Raw genomic sequence first — 23,020 nt, 5'->3', positions numbered from 1 at the left:
TCCTTCCATCCCTGCCTTTTTCAAGAGACTTAGGCATTAGAGCTGCCACACAGGTCTGGTTTTGGCATCTTTTCAGTAGATGCGCTTCCCTCCACGTCTGGTCGCCCCTCGGGGGGGGGGGGGTTTAATATGGATCAAAATGTCCCTCAACTGGGTTATTGAGCAACTAAAGATAGAGTCACTGGATGTACTACGGTTATTTGTAAAGGCTATCAATGGGTCCTCTATCAACATCTCCAACATCTGTAATCCCAGTGTGGTGTCCAATAGCCCTCCTCCTACACTAAGCAACCTTGATATACATTTGGAGTCCCTGTCATATAAACATAACCTTATTCTTCAACTTCAACATCACCTTAGAGTCACTGGATTACATTGCGCTGGTGACTAAAGCAGAAGATGCAGCCCCGGCCACCCCAGGATTAAATGTACCCCCCCCCCTAAAAACCTGCTCCACATTGGCCAGACAAATAGCGCTGTTCAATATTGCTCAAAGGGTTTGGGCATACAACGGCAGGGCAGATTCCAACCAGAATACAGTTTTTACATTTTCCAGGGGTCTCTCTAAATGTAGAATTCATTGTTGTAGGTTGACCTAGATAAGTGGTTGGAGGACTTTTGTGTTTCAAACAGGTTAGAGAGGGACCATAACCCACTGCATCTAACCCGTAAAGAAAGACTGTTCGAGCCTTTGGACCAGATCACGGTCCCTGGGGACACAAGCGTTGGGAACTCCAGTAGGGTTTTTTAAGTGGCCAAAAATGAATTCCTGCCCTATGCGACGTGCCTCAATCTATAAACTTTCTGATTGAGTCCTTTTCTCCATACAAGTCTGCTGATATAGACAGCTTCACCATTTGTACCATTCATGGTCATTTCTTTGGCTTATTAAGCCATCTTTTGGAGGAGGAGAAGGGACTGACAACAATAAAAGAGCTGTCTCTGAGTCTGCTCCTTGGTTTACAAAACACTGCAGACAGGCTAAACTATGTTTGTTAACTGCCATTAGATCATAATGCCCTCTGCAAATTGATGAGGCAAAGATACATTATAAAAAGGTGTTAGAGGGGAGCTCAGTAAAAAGAGCTGGGATGAGCAAAATTGGCTGTATTTGATAAAAGCCTCACAATGGAAGGATGTTTCTTGTTTTGGCATATAATTGCTCACCTCAGTTTGGAAGCCTGTACCTCTACTGTCAACCATATCCAACATTAGACTTGCGTCCCGCACTTTGGCAATCTTTGCTCCAATTCCCCTCAGATCCCGTTGCCCCCTAGCCTCGACAAGCATCCTCAGGCTATTGTAGACTCTGTGGAGTATGATCCCGTTACCTTTTCTCTAGGCAACACCAATGAAGTGATCCTGTCCCTGAGCTCCATGAAAGCCAACCGGGATAGATCCTATTCTGGGTGCAATGTACGGCTCTGATATCGAGATCTGTGCCTCTTATATTAATATCCTGTATAATTCCTCATGTCAGGCACTCCCCTCCCTGATTAATGGTGAAGAGTTGTGAATATACCAGTCTTTAAAAAAGGTGCCAGAGCCGATCTAAGTAATAACAGGCCTATAAGCCTAATTGATATTTTACAAAAGGTGTTTTGTCATCAGGTTCTAGACAAATTTCAGGCATGGGCCACCAATTTCTATATTCTTTCTCCATTCCAGGCCAGGTTTAGATCCAAGGTGGGAACAGTGGAGCAAATATTTAGATTCATGTTGATAGTCTGGAAGTATATAAATATCCTGAAGGACCACTTCTATTTTGTCTTGATTGACCTGAGAGCAGCTTTCCATCTGGTTCCCAGAGCTTGTCACTCGGACTCCCTCAGGTCAATGGGGGCTTCTCCGACCTTGGTAGGTAACTTGGTGAGACTGCACCAGAATAATTATGCCCAAGTGGGTGGGGAAAGGAAGGGGCATTAACTGAGAGGATCAATGTTACATGGCGGGTGCAACAGGGATGCGTTCTTGCACCAACGCTGTTCTCCCTGTATATCAACAATGCGTTAAAATACCTTCATGACTGAATCAACGATGCCCCTAAAGTTGGTGGTGTTTCCATTCCATGCTTGTTGTTCGCTGACAACATGCTGTTTATCTCAAGAAACCTGTTGGAATTCAGAACTTACTAAACAAATTCAAATGACTTCTATAATTACAGGGGCCAGGGATAAATGTTAAGAAAACCAAATTTATGAACTTAAGGTTGCATAGATCTATTCACATAAACTTGGCATTGGGGACCACGGTGCTCGAGAAAGTCAAGCATTTTGATTACCTGTGCATTATAATCTTCAGCTCGATGTTGTGGTCTCCCACATTGAAAAGTCTAGGGCTATTTTACTACACAAATCAACAGCTATTGGAAGGATGCATAGGGATTCCACCCAGAGGACGGTATCCCCAGCAGTTGAGGTCTATAAGGTTGCTGTGCAGTCAGCTGCATTGTATGGGGTACAGGTCCCCCGGACATCCTCACAGGGAGAAAAAATCATTTTATAAGGTCTCTATTTTTCTTTCCTCAATCCACGCCACTTGTCACCCTATACTTTGACCGAGTTCTAAAGAGGATTGGCGACTTGACCGCTTTAAAACCTTTGGTCTATTCGGTTAAGATTTGGTCTTGCCCTGAGCTCTAATCATATAAGCAAGACCATGGCGAACTTGTCCAAATGGACAGGGACAAGACTGTCCCTTGACTAACTCACATAAAAAATGGCTCTTAAATCTGGGCTTTCAAGCCTTGTGGACTAATCTTTCTGCTATTAATTCTTCAGCAAAGGTCCTTGTGAAAAGGTATTCTGGGGCATATAAGAACAGAGTGCACATGGAAAGCTGACAGGGACAGTCTTACTGGCAGGTTTTTGTCTATCAAACCATCACCACAGTTTTAATTGTACCTCAGTGAGCTTACCCCGCAGTGGACCCAAACTCTTTTTTATCAAATTCAGGTTTGGCACCCTAGCTCTGAATAGTTATACACACAAATGGTCTAGGGTGAGCCCTAGCGTGAGCAAAGTGATTGTGCTTCATATGCCTGGATAGGGTGGAAACCATACAACACATTTTGCTCTGTTGCCCATAGTATTCTTCTGCTAGGGCAAAATGGCTGAAACCGTACATTTGGAGTTAGGGGCTCCAGCACTATTTACCTGTCCTCCGAATTTTGAGCTCAGACACGAGGAGACTAACTGTCTCCTGTGTGAACAGATTTTCATTGGCAGTGGGTGTGACCCGGCAGCGACTTGGCCTCCCGCTTTAGCACTAGAGCATTTGCACTTTATTCATTTTGGCAGTGAGTATGACCAGAAAGCTATTTGGCTTATCATCATTGCACTAGAGCATTTGCACTTTATTCATTTTGGCAGTGAGTATGACCAGAAAGCTATTTGGCTTATCATCATTGCACTAGAGCATTCAACTTGGATGACTTGTGGATCCATGTAGGGCATGCATGTGCTTAGAGGTAGACTTTTGAGCTGCCATCAACATTTGTCAGCACATGGAAAGATTATGCTGCTTCATTTTAAATAACTATTGTGTTTTATGAGTTTTTATTTTGTACGCCTATTGTTCACTGATGAGTTGTATTGATGTACTTTTCTTCCTCCGCTTCATCTACTTGGTCTGTGAGAGCAATAAAGTACCATCCCTATTCTGATTTCTATGTGCATAAACCCCACCTTTGACATGGTGGACCATTTAGGGTTTTGTCTATGGTATAGGTTCTTTTTTAACTGTGTATAAGATTATTAGGAAAGTATTTTATGTAACATCTATTTGTGGAAGACCTCTAAGAGTAATGTATTGTGAATGCAGGATACTATTGCATTATGTTTTATTGTGCTTTTATTGCTCATCTTTAATGGCCTATGGCCGAAAGAAAACATTTTCATATTCATACTCTTGAACAATGTAACAAATCCTCACTGTTTGTGGGTTCATTCTTCTGGCAATTTCTCATCTGTTTTTACAGTGGCTATAGATCCCTCTCATCCAATGCCAGTTCACGTTTATCTTTGCGTCACTTGTGGAATGTAGAGCCTCATCTGTGAAGCTAATGTATTACAATACACCTTTCTGCTAAATGTAGTAATTTTGCATTGCTGGGATTCAGATGCAAACTTGAAATTCAGTGCCTCAATTTAAGTTGTATTATCTAAATATATATTTACAATTTACATTAGATTTATAATCATAACTGCTTTTTGAAACCCTAGCTTGCATGATTTGTGTAATACATGTACCAATCTCATCAGTAAGGCTCTGTAACCTATGCAGTAGCTCTGTTATATGGTTGTTTGGGTATGTGGATTGCGTTGCTCTTAAAAATAAATATCTCTACTCTATGAGTCTGTAACATATGTAACTCTGCTTTCTACAGCTTGAGAGTGTGAGATTTGTGTAGTAGATTTGGAAGGGGTAGATGAAAAAATGAAAATAAGTGAAAAACAGAAACAAAGAAAGATGCTATAACAATTGCTATGCCCTGTGAATTTGAGGTTTCTAAAATGCACCTAGCCCTTATAGCGTTCTAGACACTTGTTATGTGAACTCGACAGGAAAATGCATGTTTTCCCCTCCATTTTCTCCATGTTTAAACACTCAGGTGGTGAGCCAGACATCCTTGGCACATCATAAAGAATAAGAATACTTAATCTGTGGTCCTTCAGAACCTATGACTAAGCCAATATACTTGTAAAGCATTCATAAAATGCACTATTTGGTCCATGGGGGGGGGGGGGGCAATAAAGGAGGAGGGAGTTGGTTATGCTTACCACCCTCACTCTGAGCTATCTGAAGCAAGAGGATTTACACCATACCACTTTGGAACATCAGCAGGTGCGACTTCTCTAGCAGTTTGAATGTAAACATTTGCTGTTTTAAGTATTTTCTTAGACTACCTGCCTCTGTTAAATCTTCATTCTATCTCATCTAGAAGCTTGTTATATCTAGTGTACTGAAGGGATTTGTTTAGCAGTTCGGAATGCACTGATCATGTGGTCAGATTGGGGCAGATTTGTGATGAGCCTTATTGGGCCCCAAATCAATGTAATAGATGCAGGATCTGATAGAGGGTTCAGTATAAATAAGTAAGCAGGAGCCAATATCTCTTTGGATATAAGAGAAAAATCTATCGTCAAAGCTGAACAGTACCGAGGGGAGAAGAAAGTATAGCATCCTGTTTATGGGGAAAGAGCTCTCCATGGATCGACAAGCCCATACTCCTCTCTAATTGTGTGCACTGGCTTTGCCATTTTCGGGTTACGCTGCAATATTAATCCCCTGCTAATATCTTCCTCTAAATTCTGAGGGATATTGAAATTGGCACCTATTATTATACTTCTCCCATCATTAGCTAGTTGAAAAGGCAATTCGTAGAGTGGCTGAGGGTCATCTGATGTTGCACCATAAAAAGAGGCCATAGAGTAAGTACCTCATACCATTAATAGATATTTCTGCCATCACCCATCTTCCCCCATGATCAGCCACCACCTGCCCCAATTGAACATTAAATCCCTTACTAGCTAATATCGCAACCCCATGATGTGATGCAGAGGCAGATGAAAAGCAAACTAATTGAAAATTAAATCATTTGACTGATGGCATTTTTGCTTTCTTAATATGTGTCTCCTAGAATAAGACCAAGGAGGCTCTTTGCTCCGTAAGCCATACATATACATATATATTTACATACACAGACACACACAAGCATTTATACTTACCTTAAATAGATTTACCATGCGTGGTAAACATGGCCGAACTGGGAACCGCAACTGGCCCAGGCAAAGCACTTGAACGCCCCCCCTCCCCCCCCCCCCCAGGGGGATGGGTGTGAGGCCGACCTCTTTGCCACGGCCGGTTTCGGCCGATTTCGTTACAGCGGCCTATATTGCAGCTATGCTGCAAAAATTACCCTGTAGCAAAATTGAACCCCTGGCCCCAACCCTTGTGGCCCACCGGGGAAATGCAGGCCGGGCCTGGTGGTATAGGCATTCCTGGTACAGGCATATGCGCGGTAAATATTTGCGTAGTAAAAGCTGCATGGTTAAGACACTGCATGCTAATTAACATGCTGTAAAGGTTGTTTCCTGTGGCTGGGGTGCAGTGTTATAACAAGTGTCAAGGGACGACGCTAACCCAAACGAGATCCAAGTGTTTGATTTGAATCAGAAATGCAATCAGAACAAGCATGCTGCACGGGTTATTTTCCTTCAGCTTTTGTATCGCAGTGGGATTCCAGAGCATGCCACCTCTTTAACTGCACTCCTCTCCATATAATTCAGCACATCATGCCACAGCTCTCCACAATTAAAATCATTACGCTATATTGCAGCACATTATTTCTTTGGGCAATATTCACTCAAAATACGACACCAATTTTGATCTTAACACTAATACACAAATTACACCACACAATTTCATATCACTCCACATCAACCTATATATCACTCTGTCACAGGTCCTCGTCCCAGCTTCCCCAGTGACAGTCTCCTGTCCAACTGCCTGCAGCCTTCCCCTGCTGCCTCTGGTTGTGCCTCCACTGCTGCTTGGTCCATTTTTTGCCTGCTCTTGGTCTCCTTTCCTGCTCACTTTCTGCCCTCTAGTCTTGGCTCCTTTTTTGATCTTTATTTGCTCGTTTTTCTGCTCCTTATCTTCCTTTTCTGATAATTTTCTGTTTGTTTTTCTCTTTCTCCTTTTCCTTTTCTGATCCTTTTCTGCTCATTTTTCTCTTCCTTCTCTGCTTGTTCTCTGCTTATTTTTCTCCTCCTTCTCAATTTTTCTGATCATTCTCTGCTTCTTTTTCTCTTCTTTCTCTGCCTTTCATGATTGTTTTCTGCTCACCCTTTGCCACCTGGCTGCCTCTTTCTGGAATAAGACCACCTACTTGGCACCTCACAATCAGGTTTGTGTGCCAACCACAGCACCGAGACCGAGCTGATTGCTGCCACAGATGACATTAGATCCCTCCTCGACTGCAGTGAAACGTGACCTGATTCTCCTTGACCTCTCCCACCACACCCTCATTGACAGACTCCACAACATTGGCATACATCAAAATGCCCACAAGTGGAAAGCTTCTTTCTTCTCAGAATGCACTCAGAGCATCCAGCTGCCTTCTACAAACCCAAGGACATCATATGCAGTGCACCCCAAGGTTCTTCCCTCATCCCCACCCGGTTCAACTCCTACATGGTCCCCCTCACAGATGTCATCAGATCTCATGGACTCAACATAATCTCCTATGTCGACTACGCTCAACTTCTCCACTTGCTTACTGAGGACCCCTCCAACACCATAACCAACGTTTGTGACACTATGACAAATGCATCCAACTGGATGAGAGACAACGGCCTCAAATTTTACTCTGACAAGACAGATATACTGATCTTGGGACCACAGCTGATGGCCAGCAGAACATGGACCAACTCCCACACCCACAGAACATGCACACAACTTTGGCATCATCCTCGATAGCGAACTAACCATGAAATGACAAGTCAACGCAGTCATCGCTTTCTGCTTCCACACCCTTTGCTTGCTCCGTAGAATGTTCAGATGGATCCCAGTCAACACCAGAAAAGCTGTCAACCTGACCCTCATCACCAGCCGCTTCAATTACAGCAATGGTCTCTACACAGGCATCTTCTCCCAACTCCTCAAAAGACTCCAGACCATACAGAATGCAGGAGCCAGACTCATACTGGATCTCCCCAAATGGACCCATGTCACCCCACACCTCAGAAACCTCCAATGGCTCCCCATCCAGAAAAGATGCCAGTTCAAGATCCTCATGCACACTTACAAAGCTCTACACAATCAAGGACCATACTACATCAGCCATCAAATGAACTTGCACCTACCCACAAGACACCTGCACTCCTCCCGTTTTGCCCTCACACACATCCCCCGCATCCATCGCACCTGCAGCAGGAGCAGGTCCTTCTCCTACATCGCCACCAAGACCTAGAACACCCTGCCCCTACACCTCCCAACTGCACCCTCCCTTGTCGGACTTCAGAAAGAAACTCAAGACGTGGCTTTTCGACGGAGACCTGGCACCTTCAGCACCCAGGTACCCTTAGGGGTGAAAGTGCTGTGCTGTACAAATGCTGATTGATAGATTGACACAATCACACCACTCGGTGTCCCATGGGTTAATCTAGGGACCACACACAATTCACAAAATATGGAGGCCGCATTGTGCATACAACACAGTACAATTACAAAATCCCATGCCTCACCAAAGCTCTGCAAACTATTTGTGTCCCCTTCACACACTAAGGTCTATTTATACGTAAAATGCTCTCCCTTCAAATCCCACTCTTTTACTGTTAGACCAGTCATCCTTAGGGTAGTCTTCCCTCGCACGTTTTGGATTTTGTCTCTACGTTTTGTTGAATCTTTTTCTTTGCCTTAGGACTCAGCGCACTTTACTACTAGTGACCAGTACTAAAGTGCATGTGCTTCTTCCTTAAACATGTGTGTAATTGGGGTATATATTATTGCCATTTTCCATTTACCTGTAAGCCCCTTGTAAAGTGGTATACCATGTACCCAGGACCTGTAAGTTAAAAGGTATTAGTGGGTGTGTGGTACTGATTATGCCACCCACAGAATGGGCATTTCAAACCTGTCTCAGGCTTGCCACTGCAGTGCCTGTGTGTGCAGTTTACTGCCACTTTGATTTGGAATTTAAAAAGACTTGCCAAGCCCTAAACTCCCCTTTTCATACACATAAGCCACCTCTTAGGTAGGCCCTAGGTAACCTTAAGGGCAGGGTGCTAAGTAAGTAAAAGGTGGGCTATTTACTTTTCTGTATGCATGTATTGTTAGTGACAAACATCTAAATTTGTTTCTCACCTCTGTGGGGCCTACCACTCTCATATGTTACCAGTGGGAATTTATTAAAACACGTTTTAAGGTGTAAGTCCTGATAAGAGAGGAGGAGCCAGTTCATGTTTTATATCTGCAAATTGGTAAGGATACATCCCCCTTGCTTGTGAAGTGGGATTTAACATTACTGTTTTAGGAATGACACTTTTAGAAAGTGGACATTCCTCTGAACTTACTGCTCTCTGTGCCTTGCAGCCTGTCTCCCATGCACGTCTGGGGTGGGTGAGAGCTACACTTTGTTCATCCCCTCTAGACAGCCACAAACACAGGAAGTCTAAGTGTGCCTGAGTACCCATCTACATACATCTTCATTCTGATGTACTGCCTGGGCAGAATGGAAGGGAGGGGCTAAACACTGCACTGGATAGGTAGTGACTTGTCCGCACAAAAATGTCTGATTTACCCCCATAGATAACCTGGCAGACAAAGTTGGATTGAAAGAATACTTGTGCTGTTCAAAGATCAATCTTTGAAGTCAACCTCACTTCTAAGGCACTTTTGGGTATAAGTATTGGGGGGAAGATTTACAAGCCCCTTGCGCCACCAGTGCGTCACTTTTTGTGACGTACTGGTGGCGGATTTTACTGCTCCATATTTACAAGGAGAGGAAAAGCCACCCTACGTGATTTTGCATGTCCTTGTAAATATGGCCCCTTTACATGCAGCACTTTGTGCAGAAGTGGCATTCCATGGGTGTTTCTGTGGGTGTTCCCACGTAACACCCATGGAACCAGACACATTTCCAGATGTACGAGGAATCGCAAATCTGGAAATGCGTGTGACTACTACACCTCCCAAGGGGAGGCGTAGGGAGGCTCAACGAGAAGAAAGGTTTTAATTTCTCCTTCTTTTTCCTCTTTCAATGCGTGCTGCATTCTACAGCACGCGTTGAAAGAGGAAAATGCCTGTAGTGATTGTTTTTGTGCAGGAAGGTGCCCCTTCCTGCACAAAAACAATCTCCCCATGATAAAGGCATCCTTGCACCATGGTGCAAGGTTGCCTGCGCTGGCGCATGGTTGCAGTTTGTGCGCCAGCAGTTTATTGTTGTAAATATGTCGCATCCCTGTGCTTTGAAGGTGACTCAGTGCGGCGCAGCCAAATGGCTTGCGGAATGCACTGAGTCACTTTCATTGTAAATCTGCCCCTGGGTCTCTGACTCCCTAAAATCAGACACTACTGGACTTGTAACTGAAGCTCTACCATAAGAACTGCTGTGATGCTTAAAGAACTCGAATGGACTGCTGATCTAGAAGGCCTGCTTTTGTGTGTATTGCTCTGCTGCCTGCAGCTCTCTGACTTTGCCGAAGAAGAGCTGGACTCCAAGTGTGCTCCAAGGGCTTTTTGGCTTGCCTCCTGTTGCTTGAGACTCAGGGATATCAAAGTCTCGACCCCTGCTACGTGCCTGGTTCACTGGAAGTGGACCAGATACTTGCAACACAGATATCATTACATCTCCTGTCTGCATGTAGCAGTACAGGTGCATTGACCTGGTTGCGGGAGTAAAATCGGAACCAACGAATTGCCTTGAGAGCCTGAAGCATCGTAATCGTGCATCTCTGTTGCAGCAGCTCGGAGAGATTGACGCAACCCTCGACTGCATGGAGAAACACAGTTCATCGCTCTACAGAACCAATGCATTTAGGCCCGGTGTTTCACCTTCACAACCGTCGCATCATCATCACTGTGTGGAGAAGAATTGACGCATCCTTGACCTGCGAGATCAACATTCTGCATTTCCCAACGCAACTTGCCGGTGCGACTAGGAAAGGTACTTTGTTCACTGGGTCCTGCGTGGGTCCTGCAGCCGGTGCTCCATCATGGTCGTTGGAACTTTTACTTTGCCCTGGTCAAGCACGGTCTTGAGTAACCCCTAAACACTATTTGCTTCTAACAACTATTTTCACTTATTCTTTTAAAATTCATATCTGAACTTCTATGCATTGGATTTTTGTCGTTATGGTCGTATTTTGTTCAGAATATAATAATCTATTTTTCTAAACCTGTGTGAAGTATTTTTGTGATGTATTCATAGTATTGCTGTGTTTGTGTGTTTCACAAATGTTTTGCACATTGCCTTTTTAGATAAGCCTGACTGCTCTGTGTCACTCTACCAGAGGGTGAGCACAGACTATCTCCTAGTGTGTACTTAGCTTACTCTGAGTAGAGTGTTGGTCCCTGCCTGGACTGGGTGCATTCCTCAGACTACCAGGAATCCCAGTTCTAACATTTACTATTCACGAAACATTTGCCTTTGGTTCCTCATGCCCTCCTTGCACATTGCTCAATCTTCATCACACCCACATTCTTCTAACACATATTGGGCCACATGCATCAACGAGAAAACTGCTCGCAAACGGGCAGATTAGCAGAATCTGCCCCTTTGCGACCGGTATTTTTGCATTTGGGATGCATCATCCCAAATGCAAAAATCGCTATTTAAGGAATCTCTAAATAGCGATTCCTTAAATTGTGATTGCATTTAAGGAATCCCAAATTGAGATTCCTTAAATGCAATGCATGAAAGTTTAAAAATTAGCGGTTTCGCTAATAGGGGGAGAAAATTACCATGAAGTTGAACTTCATGGTAATTTGCAAAAACTTTGAAAAATGCACTAAAGTGCATTTTTCAAAGTTCCATTTTACACACACACATGCCCTTGGGGCATGTGTGTGTGCAAGATGTATTCATATGCAGATTTCAGGGGTGCAACAGGGTGTCTTTTTGACGCCCTGGCACCCTTGAAATAGCATGAGCAATTTGCGATTCTCTAATTGAGATTAGCAAATTGAGAAAGTCCTCCCATTCATTCCTATGGGCCTCTAGGCCCATAGGAATCAATGGGGAGGTATTCCTTAATTGCGACTCGCAATTTGCGAGTAGCAATTAAGGAATGTTTAGAAATCGCCATTTTGTAAGCGATTTCTACATGCATAGCCTTTTGCTATTCCTTATTAGCGAATCCTTATTTTTCGCTATTAAGGAATCGCAAATGGCATTGTTGATGCATGTGCCAGTAAGCACCCTTGCTATAGTCGATGCACTGTTATCAGACCTCAGGTACTCTCGTTATAGTCTACAATTTCCCATTACATCCCTCTAACCTATCAACCAAAACACTCCCACTTTCTACCCACACACTTCCATCAAACAAATGCTCACTTTTCAAATACTCTATTAATACCCCATAATTTATCACAGTCCACACAGGTTTGGTTAGCAGGAGGCAAGGTCTCAACCCACCCTGCAGAGCACCATTATGGCAAAAACATATTCAAAACCACACAACAAACACTTACCAGGATATGGCAATTCTGAGGAGGCTATTTATGGGGGCACACTCCACTGCAGACCTAGACAACACACCAGGCAGTACTCAGAAGCTAGTTAATTGATGAATGTTTTTTTAATGCTTTATTTTCTAAATACAATCTGAGAAATGCAGTTTTCCACCCTACAGCACAGCCACCACGGAGCACACACAGTATAATATTTAAGGGTGGGCGTAGTTCGCGAAGTAGCACTTCGCGAAGCTACGCAAAGTGAAGTTCGCACTACGCGAGCTACGCGTAGCACTTCGCGAACTGCGAAGTAACATGTTCGCACTGTGCAAGATGTTGTTTTCAATGATTGCACAGTGCGGACAAGCAACCGGCACTGTGCAATCATTGAAAATGGCATCTTGCACAGTGCGAGCTGTAGTTTTCTGCTGCTCGAGTAGATTTTTACTCGAGCTGCAGCTTTCTCAACGCGAACTGGTAGTTTCTCATCGCGAGCGGTCGCGAGCATACGCGACCCCTCGCAATGAGAAACCTGACCTTCTCGCGTTGGGAATCTCGCCGGGAGGTTTATTTTCCATGCTCGCGATCGCGAACAAGGAAAAAGTCTCGCCAGGATGTCATTTTGCTTGCTCGCGGTCGCGAGCAAGCAAAAAATGACCGCAGCACTACGCAACACTACGCTACGCGTGTTCGCACTGTGCTACGTGCAGTTCGCGTAGTGCGAAGTAGCGCGAACTTCGCAAACTACGCGAGCGTAGCGTAGTGCTTCGCCCAGGCCTAATAATATTAAGGGTGGGCAGAATTTGCGAAATTGACTTTCGCAAATTATTGCGAAATTGCGCAAAATCTCCGCGAGCATGCGAAACATTCGGAAAGATGTGGGGATTGCTTTTCCCGCCCATTCGCGTTGTGTTTTTACGTGCTCACGGGGAAATATATCTCCAACTTGCCCATGCGGTCGCTAATGGACGCGGCCATCTTGCTCTCGATGCTTATTTCCTGTTCGTGATCGCAATGACGTGTTCGCGATCGCCAACTCTCGCGGAATAGCGCGACCGGGTACCAACAATGCAACATCTTGTGGCGCGTGCGAACGGATAGGAAAACTCAACGGCGAACGCAGGGACCCGGTAAGTCGCGACCGCGCGTGCGAGAATGCATTTTTAAAGTGCGAACAAGAAAAATACTTCCGTTTCGCGGCAGGTTGCGAAAGTTTTGACATTTTCGCGCTCTCCGCGGAACGCGATAATGTCAAAATATCGCAATTTCCGCGAGCGGAACGGAATTTACCGCCCAGGCCTATATAATATATGAGGCACATAGTAAAAGCGTAGAGAGGGGAATCGAATAAAGGAGAAAACAAACCCCAGTTTTTGCCTTTTGAATTTCCACTCTGCTGGGCATGGACATCCGGAGATTGATATAAATATTTAAAGACTGATAGGACCGATTATAGTATTCTAGAAATTGACTATGAACATCTTAAATTCCATGCTGAAAGTATATCCCTTTAGGATATCCCTGTCCCCATCTCTCTGTGTATTTCATATCAAATTGGCTGAAACTGAATTACTGTAAGATATAAGTGCCCAATGATGCACTGATTAAATTACCTCCTACCTGGCAAGATAACCACCACCAACTTCATAGGATTCATCTTTGATGTTCATTGTTTTAGGTTCAGATGCTCTCTTTGGCATAATTTAAAGGTAATTTACACTTGAGAGCACTCTGTGATTCCTACACAGTATAGCACGTATCATTTTTTCTTAACATCACTTTTCCCTGTAATACATGCTATACAATCACATATCATAATCACTGATACTTTGAGGATAGGATAATTTCTGTTCCTTCACAAAGGTTTCTAAATCCCGAAAATCTTTGATTACAAAGATGTGATTCGAGATAGAATTATACGTGCATTTGCTCCCAAACAAGTTGGATTCCAGAACACTTCTTTGTATTGTGGATATCTTCTGGGTAATTGTAAGAGAAACTGCCTTCTACACATCTAATAAACTATAAAACAGGAGTCCTGGCTTTATCAACACACAGTAACTAGCATCCCTAGCAAGGATGACTGGAAACATGAGGGAAGTTGTATCAGAGAATCCAAGAGGGCCCTCCAAAGACTTTTCGGGGACCATAATTCATGTTCAGGCAGTGTCGCTCAGTGCATTCTCCCCTAGAGCGAAGCTATTGGCCAAGCTGTGCAGACACTGGATGCACACTAATAGCCCCTACGCCCTCAGAAAGCACTCGGCACAGGAGGACCTGGAGCACAGCATCCCTGTCCTCTCCTAGTGCACACCGGTAAGCCCTGCCTCCTGCCAGTGTGCACTTTATAAAAACTGCATTATAGAACATAAGAGTTTCAGGAAAGTGGAGGTTTTATGTGCACAGTATCACAGCTGTCCATGTGGTCGGCGAAGTAAACAGCAGTTCATTTGCCTGATGGCTTGGTAAGCAGAGGTAATACTGGTTTTAAAACTCCTGTGGCAGTATTCTGGGGTACACAGGTTGAGACCCCATTGTCATGATTGAAACTTTCATTATCACTTGGTTACTTCTGAGAATGAATAAATGTTTCTCCTTTACACCAGTATATTTCGCTCTTTATTTTATGACAAGGACACACCAACTTATCACTTATTAACAAAATTGGCAGCTAGGATATGAAAGTTTTCATTTTCAGTATCTCTTTTCATGCAGAAAGGCTTTTAAGCTCCATCAGCTTTCAAGCTGACTCTGTTGGATAAGATTTTGCCTTGACCCCAGAATATCAATTTACTGTTTACTCTAGCCTAGTGCATTGTCTAATTGAAAAGCATTTTTATTAATAGTCTGCTGGTCTTACTTATATAACTGAAAATTGTTCTCTTTGTTTAAGGCATCCGGCTGTATAGATGTATTTTTTATGATAGCGCAAAGCAAATGTTCAAATAAACAAACTTTAATTGATTGATTGCCTATAAATGTGAGTAAACAGTGTACTGGCACAGACCCTCGATGTTACTGCTCTATTCAGATACACCCCACAGGGCACTTGCCAGAACTCGTGAAACTGAACTTTAGAAAGACAACATAAACTGGAACTTCAAACAACAGAATGGAGCAAGTTTCAAGAATACCACTGAACTCTAAAGAAAAAAACTGAAACATCTCACAGTAGAGCCAGGAGAACGCACAGATGCTGCAGTAACTGGATGAGCAAAGGTTCTCCATGTATAACTCATGTCATGTTTGTGAAAATGACACATTTTGCACAAAATGCAGAAGGGCGGTCATCGTTGTGAATCGTGTATAGGAGGTAGGCCCTCGCGCACCTGCTCAATGTATTTTCCATTCGGTTTTCAAAGAGTTGTGAATGAGAGATTCCAGGTTAGTATTTAATGTTGAAATCCTCTCTCTCCCACCGAACCCAAAATACTGGCAGAGCTACATGCTAAAGCAATATTGAAATTACAGAGGAGATAAGGGGTGCCACGCTTTCAAACCATGCACATACGTGATCAGGTGTCGTGCAACCATATACATATCGGCAAATGTCAAAAACACAATGCCATAAACAGTGTAGAGCCAAGTCAAGTGGAGGCAATGTATTTATACCATGAGAGATAAGGAGACACTCTCAAACCATGCTTGTGCGTGATCGGGTGTTGGCCAGCCAAATACAATCAAAAAAACGTCATGCTCCCATGGACAATGTTAACCGAGGTGATATCAAACTGTGCTTGTGCACAAACGGGTGTTGTACAGCCAAATACATACATAATAATGTCTATTAGCATGCTACCATGGACATTGCTGACCGAAGTGCTAAGGATGGTATTAGTGAGTAAAAATCGGTACCCGGTATAGTGAAGATTTCGCACCACTCCAGAGGGATAATACAAATAGTTGGGGAGGGGTGGCTTGCCAGCCAGATACCGATAGCTGGGGGAAAAGGAAGAGGGAAAAATGGATCGAGGAAACCAAGGAGAGGACAGAAATGGGCAGATGATACCAGGAATAGCACCAACCTGGGAGTCAGAAATGATATGTTTGTGGCTTCAAAGCGAATCGGTGAGCAGGTGCCCAATTGTGGAACTTATTACAGGGAAGAGGGCATATCGGAAATTGCCAAGTGGGAGAGACTATGAGTGGAGGCTGATGGGCTAGAGGGAATAGGTAAAATCAAATAAGTACCGAGGCCAGCTGGGGCAATGCATAATGGGGTGAAACTGGGAGGAACCATGGGACTTACCTTGAGGATAAAGGTAACCAGTGGCGGGAGTCAGCCATGTTCGAAAGACCTCGTGGAAAGCGCGTCAGTGGAGAAAAACGACGGGACTCCGTGTGTCCTCAGGGAATAAATGGGCCCTGCGCATGCGCATGGTGACTCGTGGTCAGAAGTGTTTGTTAATTTGAAAACAGGACTACGTGGTGGCCATTTTGAAAGGGGAAGGTAAAAGAGGAGTTAGATGTAGTTGAGGCAGTATAAAAGAATGAGGAGCAATGAGAACAGGAAGAAGGGGAGTCACTAGTATAAACATTGGAACAACCTCAATTTACAGGCGAATATCTCAGAAAAAGGAATTTATAGTGCTGGTAATTTTACAACATCGAATTACCTGTAACCACGTAAGAGATATACAGGTGTACAGTAATTACATTATAAATCAAACAAAGAAGTACAAACAATTATGATGCATCCACTGTGTGCAATGAGCAGAGGTGAGAAAATTGTTCAACTACAGTTATCAAGCACTGAGTATATGTAGGGTCCAGGGAATATGCGTGCGGGCGACAAGGCACGGGGGTGAGAAGGCATCGGACTGCGGGAGGGGGAGGCAGAAGAAAGTAGTCTGTGCAGTAAAGAAGCCAGTAGCCACAGAAGGACACAAAGGACGACATGGCCGTCAGGAGGAGGGACAAACAAGACTACAACCAATCGGAAGGCTGCATTTAAGAGCAAATCAAAAAGATAGGTGGAGAGTGGGCAGAGCTTCCATGAAGCTTCCAAGAAGCTTCCACGCTATACTGAATGCTGCATGCCTCGCAAAGTGAGCGGTGCATGTGCTGCAACGCTAGGCTCGACCAAAGAATAGATGGAAAAAAGATATTAGTGGGAGAGGGACAGAAAAACATGGCAATTTGAGTCAAAAATAGTTATTAGTGGGGCTAAAAAAGCAAACGATGTTAAGTAGATTTATTGCGCACAAAAAGGAACTAACTTTATCAGAAAAAAACCAGATTCAGCAAAAAAAAAGGGAAATTCGTAAAATAAGATTAAAATATTGAAAAGTCAGTTGCGTCGGTAATTAAATGTAAATCCCCAGTAAAGGGCCTTCAATTCATAATACACCGATTCAAGGGTGAAACCATGCCCCGAATAATTTATTCTGGTACCAGTTATTAGGCCCTTATGGAGTGATTTTGTGGTGCCAACGTTTTTTTTGATGGTGTTGGGTTGCCATGCATGGAACAATATACTGCACAATAATTGGTATTGCGAGGAACTTTATTCTGCAAAACAATAAGAAGCTAATATAAGAGAGTAATCTCACAAACACATCCCATGGATCTGTGCAGTACATAAAAAGTTATGGACCTGTTTTAGAGGTTGATGACAGAGTATAGGCAGGCAGGGGGTCAGAGGACTTTACGTCCACCATCATGCCTTTACTTCACCCATCAAATTTCGAGTTGTTTGTCAGCCCTGCAGTAAACTCTATGGCTTTGTATGGACCGTCATCACGGCGGTTCATGCAAAATTTGGTGTGCATCCATTACTGATGAGGGCCACTTACACTAAAGTATTTAATTTTCCAAAAACAAGCTTCCAAAGGGGGAGTTTGTTTTTGGAAAAGAAAACACTAATGACTAATGAGTTTCTCCCATGGTCTAAGGTCATATTTTTATTTTATTGCCCCTTTCCACCAGGCAGGTAGTAGCGGTAGGGCAGGGGGGTCAGGTGGGGGTGATTTTGACAGACAAAGGTGAGGGAAAATGAATTATTTATCTAATTTACCCTTGTCGTCGTATGTTGATATTCCCCCTCACCCGGCCCCACCACTCTTACCTGTACAGGCCAAGGCTGCCACCAGGATATTCCTTACATGATGTAGAGTAATAAAAAAATATTTCAGATTGTCCACTCCAAACAGGATGAACAATCAAACTGGGACAAGCTTGTGCACGAAAAATAGGTGATCTTTTCAAATATTGTAAGCCTCCCCCTCTTGAGCCAATTTATGTTCCCTACTTAACACCAGTTGCCCACTCCCTTCCTGCTACCCCCTCTTTTTCCGCCTTTGTAATCTTGATATAGTACCCTTCTCCCACTACATAAATTGGCGATAACTCACCTTTACTCGCATTCTGTGGGTATTATATAACCTTCACTAGGAATCACACCCAATGCTTTAGTAATCATTCACATGCAACATCTCCCCCTCACTAGTTTTTGTTCAGATGAGAAGGATTTACTATTAGTAATAAGTAACAAATGCATGATTATCTGTAATGACACCTTTGAATTGTATTTTAAAACTGTTTTGTTTGTATTTTATATCAATATACATATTTGTATCACGATGTGTACTGCAGCATAACAGAGAAAACAAAAATTAATTGGTTTTAAAAAAAAAGAGAAAAAGGATGGGCGGTTTGATACCCCAATGGTGCACTTTCAAAAGTACTAGACCATTACGTCAGTCAGACTCTCCTGATCACATGGATAAATAGTGTTTATTTTTTTTCCAAAATCATACAATGCAAGCAGCCATCAACTGAACATAACTTAAAATGATTTTTCATTGCGTACCAACCATACAGAATTTCACATAGTAAAAGTGAATGAAATAAAAATGGATAAGAAAACCTAAGCATTACTGAAATGTGTCCAAGAAACTGAGTAAAGGAAGAGTTGTTTTTTGTGCAACTTTAAATTTGGAGATACCTATATCACATGATTCAGAGGGCATTTTGCAAAATGTTTTCTTTCTTGCACATTGGCTTACAAATTAAAAGCCAAACATTGACAGAAATTAAGTTGATTATAATGAAGGTTCCACTAGTGTGTGTTCCCAAACATTTCCTGATTAAAATAGAAAACATCTGGGCCTAAATTTATCAAAGGATAGCCTTGCCTTTGCATCAAGCAAGGTCACACATGGCAATGCATTCCTTAAGTCAGATTTACCAACCTACGCAAAGCCACCTTGTATGGCTCTGCGTTACTTGGAGAATTTGGAGTAAATCAAAGCAGTGCAAGTTCCATGGATGGCGTGTGGGTGCTTTTTGGTGCATTACCTGATTTACCAAGAATTGTAAAGCTGGGAATGAGTCAAAATTGTGAGGTGCACCAAGAAGAAATATCTTTATTTCTCCACCTTGTTTCCTCTTTATAAGTGTGCTGTATTCTGCAGCATCCTTAGAAAGAGGAAAACACCTCTAAGGATTGTTTTTGTGCAGGAAAATAATCCTGCTTGAAACGCAGGCACCCTTGCACCATGTCTCAAGGGTGCCTGCATTGGAGGAAGGCAGCGATAAGTGCACTAGAGAGGTAAATATGGCACATTCTCGCCCTCTCCATTTGTTTGCAGCACAGCAAGTTATCTTGCTGCATTGACCTGCTTCAAATAACGATAAATCAGGCCCCAAGAGTTTATCGTTCAAATTCATGCATTCTGGACCCGCCTGCCATATTTAGATAGTGAACAATCCTGACGGAGTTAGTGGAACTCGGATGATCTTTCATCCATAGAACCGCCAACAACTCAATATAGTGGGTGGACCACCAAGTAGGCAGGCTGGGAATCCAATGGAAAAGCAAAGGCAGACCATTACCACCATGATATAAATTAGGCTCTATGCTAGATTGACCAGAGTCTGGTCTGGATCGTCCCTGGACAGGATGCCCTGTCCTTGGACTGTGGAGCCCATTTCACCCATTCCCCTCTAGCGCTTTGCGTCACAGAGGGCCGGCACATGTGGCCCAGGCCCCGCGGGAGCTCTGACCTAGGGCGCGACCGCGGTCTCCCTCCCTGCTGGAGAAGGAGAGAGGGTTTCCTGGGCCTGCTGCTTCACCTTTACCACGCCTGATCATTCTACGGAGCCTTGCGTCAGACCTGCCGATGGTACCGCCTGGGTGGCGAGGGACAGTCACTGCCATTCGAGACTGGGCCCAGGCATCTGCTAAGGGCTTCTCAGAGCTCTCCCAGGCTCATAGGCCAGCTCGGTGCCCTGGGGGGCTGGGCTTACATGTAGGGCTGGTCTCCGCTCTTTAGCCCAAACTCAGTGGGGGAGCAAGAGAGTCCCCCTAGTCTGCGCCCACCCTGCCCTGTGTAGTGACTGTCACCGCCATACAGGTTGTTACCTTGGGTGGGTGCCTTCCACTTTCCTGGAGCCCAGACCTGAGGATACAAGTAGGATTAAGCCCAGCCCACCACACACCCTCTTTCCATTGTGTTGCCCAGGAATTCTATTTTCCTCAACAATTACAGAAACCAGGGGGAGACGAAAGTCAGAGTTAGCCCAGCAGGCCAGCACACCAGCCATCTGGTTGGCCAGCCCATGGTCCATTTTGTCAGCGAGCCTGATTCATGGACCAGGCAGCCCGGGTTGACTGAGTGACCAGATGGCACGGAACGAACAGAACATCCCAGACCCCGGTCCCAAGTCACATGGCAGTCCGTTGATGAAAAGACTGGCCTTGCACTCTGAGGCTGGCGCTCAGAAGGCTCCTTCTTAGGCTTACATGACTCCTGGCAAATCTCGCGGGTTAGGGAAACTGCTCCCAATCTGGTCACCCTGCTGACCTGCATGGGATCATGCTCCTGTCCCTGCAGCCTGTGGTGGAGGCAGCCTTCAGTAGGCCCGTGACCACTCCACATTTCTCCCGCCAGCCTGGTAGCAAAAGGACCCCAGAGGTGATGGGGGCTGGTGTGGGCACCCACAGACAGAGACAAAAGCTTGGCTCATAGTATGACTTTCAATAGATCACAGTGAGGCAGCTGCTCTGCTACTTACAAAACCCTAACTCAGAATCTGGTCCTCTATGGATGATTTAGCACCAGGTGCACCACGAGCATGTGGTGCACTAAGGGCGATGGAGGTGGCTACCCTCTGTTTGCACACCAGTCTCCAAATGAGCGGCTCTATGCACTGGCCAAAGAGGCCAGCTATCGCAGGTCAACTGAGGCTCCACAGCACTGCAGTATTGTTACAATTTTCAGGGGGATTCTGGCTTAGGGGTGTTTAGTCATCATCCCATAGATGGTAGCTTTGCCCCATTGGCTCCTAAGCCAAGACATACACCAAATGTCTGAACCTGTGATTTCTCTCATACTGAGAAGAAATACTATTGCAACATCACATCATCAGTAGGGTAAAACATACCTGTCTCATAATGTCTAAACTAAGAGTGGGCAGAATTTGTGAAATTGACTTTTGCAAATTATCGCGAAATTGCGCAGAATCTCCGCGAGCATGCGAAACTTTCGCGAAGATGCGGAGATTGCTTTTCCCGCCCGTTCGCGATGTGTTTTTGCGTGCTCGTGGGGAAATATATCTCCAACTTGCCCATGCGGTCGCTAATGGACGCGGCCATTTTGCTCGCGATGATTATTTCCTGTTTGCGATCGCAATGACGTGTTCGTGATCGCAAACTCTCGCGGGATAGCGCGACCGGGTACCAACAATCCAACATCTTGTGGCGTGCGGGAACGGATAGGAAAACTCGTCGGTGAACGAAGGGACCCGGTAAGTCGCGACCGCGCGCGCAAGAATGCATTTTTAAAGCGCGAACAAGAAAAATACTTCTGTTTCGCGGCAGGTTGCGAAAATTTTGACATTTTCGCGCTCTCCGCGGAACGCGAAAATGTCAAAATATCGTAATTTCCGCGAGCGGAATTTTTTTTACCACCCAGGCTGAGTCTAAACCCAGCTCACGTTCCCTATTAGTGGGTAAACAATCTAACGCTTGGTGAATTATGCTTCACAGTGATAGGAAGAGCTGACATTGAAGGATCAAAAAGCGGCATCGCTATGAGCGCTTGGCTGCCAAAGCCAGTTATCACTGTGGTAACTTTTCTGACACCTCATGCTTGAATCCCAACAAGTCAGAAGGATCGTGAGACCCCGCTTTCACTGTCTGCATTCACGCTGGAAATCAAGATCCAACAAGCTTTTGCCCTTCTGCTCCAGAGGAGGTTTCTGTCCTCCCTGAGCTCACTTTTGGAAACCTACGCTATCGTTTGACAGGTGTACCGTCTCAGTCAAAATCCCCACCTACCACTGACCCCAGAGTGGGTCACGGCCAGTAAATGTGGGGTCTTGGAGCCAGAAGCAAGAGCCCCACGGGGTTTGCCCCACCTCACCAGGTTAGTGAAAAAATGAATGTAAAAGTGGCATTTCACCAGTGGCCTGAGGGCCTCCTACTTATGTTATACCACTCATGTCTCTTCACAGTGTCAGACTACAGTCATGCTCTGCATGATACTTCTTTCCCTACAGATTCTGACAAACCCATTGCCTTGGCTGTGTTTTCGCTAGATAGTGGGTTGGGACAGTGGGAATCTCGTTCATCCATTCATATACATCGCTGATTAGATGACGAGGCATTTGATTATTTCTGTACCACCACGTTTTGCCTCATTCTGGGTTATTATTGCTGTCCATCAGTGTCAAATCGGCCTTGCTTCCAACAAAACTACATTAATTTGTTCCGGAGTACAGCCACACTGAAAGCTGTCCTCACTGGAACTGGGATCATGTATAGACTAGAGATAGTACACTCTCCAGTCTGTTGTTGTGGAGGGTGAACAGGGTGCTATATCATGACCTGAATCAT

The 23,020-nt window shown here is 44.4% G+C and overlaps 1 long non-coding RNA gene and 1 pseudogene across 1 annotated transcript in view; both read right to left on the bottom strand.

The window, feature by feature from the left end:
• Positions 1–16,552, bottom strand: part of LOC146798987 (uncharacterized) — a 38,946-nt gene extending 22,394 nt beyond the window's left edge. The window contains exon 1 of the long non-coding RNA XR_014969223.1: positions 16,430–16,552. This is a non-coding gene — a long non-coding RNA (uncharacterized LOC146798987). The remainder of the gene's footprint in view (positions 1–16,429) is intronic.
• Positions 16,553–21,136: 4,584 nt separating this feature from the next.
• LOC146798986 (28S ribosomal RNA) lies at positions 21,137–22,689 on the bottom strand (annotated as a pseudogene).
• Between the last annotated feature and the right edge of the window lie 331 nt (positions 22,690–23,020).

The sequence above is a fragment of the Triturus cristatus genome, chromosome 9 (genome assembly GCF_964204655.1).
Source record: "Triturus cristatus chromosome 9, aTriCri1.1, whole genome shotgun sequence".
In the NCBI taxonomy this organism is placed as follows: Eukaryota; Metazoa; Chordata; class Amphibia; order Caudata; family Salamandridae; genus Triturus; species Triturus cristatus.
This window is presented reverse-complemented; position numbering and strand designations above follow the sequence as displayed.